This window comes from Paramisgurnus dabryanus, chromosome 3 (assembly GCF_030506205.2).
Source record: "Paramisgurnus dabryanus chromosome 3, PD_genome_1.1, whole genome shotgun sequence".
Classification (NCBI taxonomy): Eukaryota; Metazoa; Chordata; class Actinopteri; order Cypriniformes; family Cobitidae; genus Paramisgurnus; species Paramisgurnus dabryanus.
The window spans coordinates 1709221-1718035 of NC_133339.1; positions in this window are offsets into that span (position 1 = coordinate 1709221).

Sequence of the window (8815 nt, forward strand, 5' to 3'; positions counted from 1 at the left end):
ACGACACTGGATTCTTGAAAAGAGAGCACAAATGTCACTTGAGCGTGATCACAAACACAAGACGGCGTACGTGTGCGGTCCTCCGGTTTTTAAAGAAATGCTTTCAGATTACTACAGGAGCGCGCTTGTTAATCTTTTGTGTGCGGTAATATCTGCAGACGCGGATGTGTGCTTGCCGCAAAATGACTGCAAAACTGATGCCGAGCGTGTAACCAACCTCAAGAAAAAAAGAGATGTCGTAAAAAATCTGGACAAGTCTTTTGATAAGATGGTTCAAGTGTCTGTTAACGCCGATGAACCGATCAATGTGTTCATCAAAAAAGCCCTGAATGCTATGTATGAATGTAATGATGAGGAGTTTGACATTGCTAACATCCTCCTCATGTCTGCATATGTAATAGATGTATGTGTTGCCGTAGCGACAAAGAAAGACCAAATCAATGTGCGTGAAATTGTTGAAATTGCTGCTGACTTTATAATCGACAAAGGTCTTGGCGCATGCACAGACTTTCTATTGTATCTAGACAACATCATAACCTTTGGTGATGATTGAAAACAATGTGAGTTCCTGGGACACCTCGTACACCTGAAAACACATTCACTTTTTCACGACCTACCTTTAAACATTTGAACATGGTCTTTTAATTTTTCTTTACATTCTTTCCACCTATAGGCTGCTTATTTGATAAGTACTGGTTTTAGCTCTTAGAAAGTTTCTGATAAATGTCTGTGTGAAATGTTACCACTACATTCGGTCATTTGGACATTTAGACATCTTGTTCATACAAAGTGCGACACTTGTTATGTTATGTAAAAATAAAAGTGACTTGCATCAGTATGAAAAGCTAAATCCCCATGCATGACCTGATACAAATTTGGTGATTTTGTTATTTAGTGATTTTTACATAGACACGCCAGTTACTTTGCATAAACTATATAACTCTATGAAACTTGTGCTTCAATAACTGAATCACCATTTCAAAACTTATCAGGCCCATTTTAAGCACATTACAACATACATTCATTTATTTACCATTCGTAAAACATGCGTAGTTGCAACACTACCATTCAGTTAGACTTTACATTTCTAGACTGTGTTTTTTCTCAAAGGTTGCTTATATTTACAGACAACACACTACACCTAAGTGTATCTTAACAATGGCAAACAGGAATAACAACGTTTGCAAACAAGTGTAGTTAAGCACTTTGATTTTTGACATGATTCAAAGAAAGCAACAGTGAATCATCAAAACGTTGCTAGTTTTTTAGCTTCCGAAAGTTTACATTTTTACTTGCAAACAAACCAGGAACATTATTCATCTGAACACTTTCACCAAACCTATGTCTTTGTTGTATTTATTTAGACAATCTTTTGTTTTCATAGTTTTGATCTGCTCATGTTAAATTTCTTCTGTATATCTTCTAAAGATAAATATGGTCATTGTCCTTGGGTTTTCTCAGATTTCATAAAGCTTTGAAACCTTCTTTGTCTTAATGCCATCAATGTATTTATTACTTATCCGTTATTTGCTATACTGTATGTCATATTTTTGAGTTTACACCATTCATTTTTACAGAAAGTTTCAGAAACTCACATTTACATGGAATTATGATACATTTTACTTTTAATGATCTCCAGGAGTGAGTGCTGGTTTAACAGGGGTAAGCTGTTATCATGCCACAATCCTGAAGGTTTATAAGCCAAACAAGATTTCATAACTTGAACCGTTTTAATGAATGTAATAGGTAGGCGGAGATAGGAGTCAGATGTTTTGCGTACAACACAATAAATCAACATTAGTTGGAAATGATAGCAAAGTGAATCTTTACTGATTTATTATTCTTATATTATGGTGTAATAAAACCAACGTCGCTTTAAGAATATACCTAGATGATTTTGTGCGGGTATTTCATATGTAAGGATCATCAGTTAGCCTATGTCTTTAGACTTACTATTTTATTTGACTATTTTACAATAAAAAGTTTACTTGTGTTTATATAAATTGAAGAAATCATGTACCTCGCTTTGTCACCACGAAAGTAGTACATGTTATTCTAGGTAAAGAGTAGTGTGAGTTTAATAGACTTTAAATTTAAATGTGTAAGTAGTTTGATTTTTAACTTCTGTCTTATAGACATTACTAACTGAGAACAGCAGAGACAGAGGCATGAGGGGATCAAAGCACATAATGAAGTAAGATTGTGTATGTTGTGTTCATTGAATGCATCTAATTTGTTTGTCTTGTATGTTGTGTTCATTGAATGCATCTAATTTGTTTGTCTTGTATGGGGTAATTTGTCAAATATTATTAAATACTATATTAAATACAAAAGCACTAAAAGTTTTAGTGTTTTGGCTAAGGAGTGTGAGCATGTCTCAGGTACTTGTATTTCAGGTGCAATAATAAATACTAGACGAAAATGTGTTTTTGAGATTAAAATAAATGTAATTGATAAGTGCTTTATTCTTTAAGTTGATGAGTTCTTTCTGAAAGTCTGAAAACTATACTAAACCTAATGTACTAATAACCTAAAGTTAAAAGTCTCAGTTTTTAGACTGGTAATGTTTTGTATTATGTGTCTTTTTGTCTTTACTTATGCTGTACTTATTAATATGATGAAAGCAACGCAAGCTGCATTAATGCAGACCCCTTGTATAAACACTGTCCTGCTATCGCAGGAGGACTGGACATGCTTTACTAGTTAAAAAGCAAAATATCTCGGCCCTCACACGGGCACTGCCAAAACGATTTACGATTCAGAGTGGAAGCATCTCTCAGGAATGCAACTTTAAGGACTACGATCTGTGTAAGTGGCAGAAGACCATATCTTTGTATTGAACAGTTTATTTGAAAAAAACATAACTTCTGTTTTGAAAATCAGGTCATCTATACAAAATGCAGAATAGGACATTTAAAAATTACACATCAATTTTTACTCTCTAGAGAAAATCCTACAAAATGTTCATCTTGACAGAATTCGTTGTTCTTTATTCTTTTAGATTGTATTTCATCTGCCGCTGTGAGAAACCTTTTTTATTATGTTGATACTTTTGAGCATGTTTTTTAATCAGTCGAATCCGTGCTTAGTGCTAAGATTTTTAGAGGAAGTTAAATTTAAACATATTTTCTAGTCTTAATTTATTTAATTACAGTTTATTTTCACCATAAATATAACCTTAGAAGCCAGGATGACGTTAAAAAGAAAAGAAAGAACACTTAATTTCTTTGATCATTTCACATAAAAATTTGTGTTTTAATGTAACTATTAATCCCCTGATCAAAATAATTTGTAGAGAGGCAGCTTATAATGATGTCACGCATTCCGAAATCGCGCATGTTAAAAGTTTAAGTTTTTATTTTTTTTCGGGGGCATAGTGAGATGGTCCACGCTATTTTGCCATTCACTCACCGGAGTATCGCACGAGCCGCATGGCCTGTCCATGTTTGTGATTTTCGTAACTGTGATTTCCCTGGCTTTTATTAGACATATCGGGGCCCCACCTTATATAAATTATGATGGGAGCATGGATTGTGTTTTAATGAAGACCGCTTGTGTAAACACTGCTTTTATTGTTTTATCGTAGGAGGACATGATTTAACGCGTCCCGGAGATAACCCCGGACGTAAACATGTCAACGTGACGTGGGCGGTCCGGTTAAAAGTTCAACGCAACGTGGGCGGCCGGTTAAAAGTTCAATGCTACGTGGGCGGTCGGTTCAAAAGTTTAGAGCAGCGCGGGAGGTCGGTTCAAAAGTTCACGACGTGGGAGTTCCCGGTCAAAAGTTCACGACGTGGGAGGTCCGGTCAAAAGTTCACGACGTGGGTGGTCCGGTCAAAGGTCACCCCCTCCCTAAGGTCAAAGGTCACCATCAATCAATTTAAGGTCAAAAGGTCACCCCTCCCTCGCAGGTCAAAAGGTCAGCCCCTCCCCTGAGGTCAAAGGGCACCATCAATCATTTTTATGTGACAGTATGTAGCCTATATTTACTACTAGGGATGAAAGTAACACACAGGTGAGTCAAAAGTAACACAACAAAACAAGAAGGATTTTTGTGTTACACTTGTTTTTATGAAATACACATGACTATGACCTCGTTAATATGTAACTGCAAACTTTTTTTTGTCATTTATCTTTGTAAAAAATAATGAAATTACATTTTTATTTTAAATTTCAGTTTTATCAAATGTTTCAAAAGCAACCAACAGTACAAACTTCAATTGTTGAGAATAAAAAAAAAATTCAACAGTTTGAACACTATGAAAATTACATTAAATCAAATTAGAATAATATACATTTTCAACATATATTTAAACACAATTTATTTAGTTTTTTGAAAAGTGAAACTTCAGGATGTTTTAGAGCACTAAATAACCTGTAGATTGAGCAGTATTGTAACAAATGTAATGAGAAACAAAACGCATTATAGGAAAAAAAATGACCGCTTTTGGAATTTACCTATCATGGTTGAAAACACCTTCTGGATGTACACGCGGAAAACGGTGAGTAAATAACTCAATATTTGTCAGCTCTGTCAGGGGTTGTGTTTTAAAGATGCTGTCATAGTTTGGGATGCATGTGCAGTTAAGCGCAGTGTGAAAAGCCCTTGTGTGTTAACTTGGAGTAAAATGACATTCCAGGAGACTTAAAACATCCAAAAGTGATTTATGTTGCAAACTGTTCTGTCACAGACGCGCAAGACAACCCGTTATTTAAAGTGACTGGCGCTATTTTAATTTAGTCAGTTTGACATCGCTTTTTATCCAATCATGACTGACACTGCAAATATGCAAATAAAAATGTTAACCCAGGGTTTAGGAATGCATAGTGTGAAACCTCAGCTTATGAATACCCAGGGTTATCTCTTAACCCCTGGTTAAGTATGAACAGTGTGAAACGTGAAAAAGATAACACAGAGGATTCTGTTAACCTGGGGTTTAGAATAACCCAGGGTTAACAATTTCAGGTGTCAAAAACCCTATTAGGTTTCATTCATGTTGTCGTCAATCAAACTTGATCACATTTAAGTTATTGCTAGGTATAGATTACATCTAGGCTACCACAGATTCATGCACTTTATAGAGTCTGTAATGCAAATCTACAGATGTGAATGAAAGAAATCAGTGTATGTGCAATTCTTTGTGTATTGTTTGAAAACAACTCTACAGTAAAATAAGGAGAACAAGCAAAAAGTGACTTACTGACGCAATCTGAAACTATTAAAAAGTTAAAAGTCATCAACACTTTCCTAATGTTAGGATCACAGGGAAGGCAATGTGAAGACAATGTGCAATGTCTTGAAATTCTCTGAAGCTTTTCTATAATTTTTTTGTTAATAAATCATGTATTTGTGTGTCAGCTCCCAATGAAGTGGTTGTTACACTAGCATTGCCCAACACGCACACACACACACACACACACACACACACACACACACACACACACACACACACACACACACACACACAGGATTTATAATGGTTTATCAGCTTCATGTTTAACTGTAAGTTTTCTCTTTGCTTTTTTACAGTGCTGATTTCAAACGTACTCTCTCGACAAACTGAAGGTAATTTAATTAAATTAATTTAATAAAAATGTGTTTAATACTTTGGTGTATTTTGTATTTTACTGGACATAATTTAGTTAAGTACGAAAATACTTAAAATGCTTAATCAAATATGTATTTTATTTAAAAATAATACAAAAACTTTCATTACACAGCATATTAGGCCTAATAAGATCTAATAGGCCTATCAGTTTTTGGCTAAAATGCAATTAAATATCCCAGCGCCGAAGTGTTATTTTTAAATCTACAGCATCTACCTTTACTCACCGTAGGAATTTTTCAAAACGTGTAAATTTCTTTATATAGTTTTTTTTCTATTGTGGAAGTCAACGGGTTACCATCATTTATCAATATATCTAGTAACGCGTAATTAAACAGAATTTACAGCATACCTATTTGTAAAAACAGAGTACATCTAAAGTGCGTACTTGTGGGTGATTTTAACCACACAGTGATTTATGGGGTAGTAGATTTTGGGATAGAAATGGAACAGTTTTAGAAAAATTTATGGATAAACACGGATTGGTGGTGCTAAATGATGGTTTCAGGTTAATCAAGGTGGTAGTTCCTGTTTAGATTTAACGTTTACTTCTCCTGAGTTAGCCTTGAGAGGGGAGTGGGATAAAATGGATCGTTACACGATTGGAAGTGGGTTTGGGAGGAAATTGGTTAAAAGTCAGAAAAATATAACTACTAGTGGGAAGAGTTTAGTATAAGAACTCAGAAAGAGATTTATATTGTGTTTAAAGAAGACATATGTGACGGATGCAAAATTGAACACACTCACATGTGGGGGTTGATTCTTCTTGTTTTTATCTTTGATAGAAAAATTAAATATAAATCAAAACCAGCTGGTGGCCTGAGTACTGCAAAAAATTAATATAAGCCGCAGCAAAGATTCTCAAGTCTGCTACATGTAACAAAACTAGTATTTTTCACACCAAATACATCGTAACATTGTATAACATCAAACTTTAACTCAATATTACTTTTGCACATAACACAATATGTGATACATCATAACCAGTAACAAGGAAAATGCCAATAATTGCTAAATACCACTATTTAATATTCATATTAAAATAAACACGAAAGCAACATACCTTTGATAGAAAAATGAAAAATAAATCAAAACCGGCTGATGACCTGAGGACTGCAGACATTCATAAAAGCTAGAAGATAGAGAGTTCACATTCACTCAACTCATATTATAATTTTTCAACATATCTTTAGACACAGATGAGGCCTCATTACTACACATGTGACACAATGAGGTTCAATACATTTCCTAATAACTAATTTAACATAATAAATCTATTAAGCATATGTTCATATACATTTGTGTGATCAATCACATCGAGAATGTTCACATAAACCACATTATTTCAACAATTATTTAATTATGAGTTGGAGCACTGAAAATCATACCTACCCGCAGCAAAGAATCTCAAGTCTGCTATGGTAAGGGAAGCAAAGAGGGACAAAATACAATATGTGCAGTACCGTCACTGGCCACAGGAGGGGAGCCTTTGAACACACAAACCATTATAATGCCTTATTTTATGGAATTTGTGACTTTCTGGTACAGCTGGAGTGACTTTAGTTAGAGGGTCTACCTGAACTTCAGTTGGTGTTTGGTCAGGTTAATCTGTGATTGATCTTATGGGCAACTCTGAGACCCAACTTATGGTCCTGGTTCTATTATCAGATTCCTGAACTGATTCAAAGTAATCCACATTGCCAATATAAGCACTTTCACATGTGGGTAATGACTTGGCCTTCGTCCTCATAGAACCATCAACTGTAACACTACTGCAGCTGTCCTCTTTGTATTTAAACACGTCCGTATCTCTTTATAAGGGGTCAGCTTGGGTTTGGTAAGTATGTGGGCCAAAGGATTAGTGTCGGTCAAGATGGTGAATTTGTGTCTTTTGAGCCAATTACTTAGTTTATCGCATATTGAACATTTCAAGGCCAAGAACTCCAAACGATGTACTGGGTAATTTAGATGTGAACGGCCAAGGGACTTAATGGCGAAGGCTACAGGCCTGGCTTTTGTTTCCCCTTCCGAGACTTGTGAGAGCACAGCCCCAATACCATCAAGAGAGGCATCTGTTGCCAGTATGAACGGACGATTAAAGTCTGGATGGGCAAGGACAGCACTCTCGACTAATGATGCTTTTAACCTCTCAACTGCCTGTTCTTGCATTTGTGTTGAATCACTGGGCTTCAACTTCCTGTTTTGACAAACCTGATTCGGCTTCTTCAGGTGCTTTGTCTTAGTTTCCTGACCCTATAGAAGACTGAAAAGTGGCTTGGCTGTGGCAGAATAGTTTGGAATGAAGTGCTGGTAGTAATTCACCATTCCCAAGAACAATCTTATTTTTTTCTGAGAAGGGGTTGTGCCATCTGGCTCCATAAAGTCCACACTGCTCAGCTTAGTAATGCTTTTGACTTTACTTAGATCTGTGGAGATCACATTTGGTCGATAATATGTCCAAGGAACTTCACTGACTTCCTCAGCTGGTAACATTTTTTGGAGCCAGCTTGAGATTGTATTTGCAGAGTCTGCCGAACACCATTTCCAAGCAATCTAGTGCGGTTTTCTCATCTGGCCCAAAGACGATCAGGTCATCCAAATAACACAGGAGACTGAGAACATTTTCATCCCCGTAAATGCTGGTAATCATCTGCATGAAGCTACCTGGACTGTTGCAAAGGCCTTGTGGTAACCTGTTATACTCAAAGAGGCCCATAGGTGTCCTAAACGCAGTGAATTTGCGGTCCTCTTCATGAAGCGTCATGTTATAGGACCCGGACGTCAAGTCCATTGTACTAAACAAGGCGTCTGCCTGGTGTTGTAGGGGGTGTGCATCTTTCAGTGTTCGCCTATTCAACCAGCGAAAGTCAGTGCACACGCGCAGGTCTCCATTTTTTCCAGACCAAAACGAGAGGAGATGCATACTCGCTAGTAGATTGCCTAATTATCTCCTTCTCCTCCATTTCAGTCAGCACCTGCCGTAGCTTCTGATATTGACTGGGTGCCACTCTTCTGTATGGCAGCCTGAATGGTCGGTGTCTGAGAGGTGTTTCCTGTGTATGAAGCCTTTAGCTTCACCACAATCAATATGATTATGGGAAAAGATGTCTTCATAGCTCACAAGCAGGTTTAACAATCTTGTTCTACAATCATCTGAGACAACGTCAAGACTGTCCAGACCGACCGATTTGAGTCGCTCACTTGCGGAC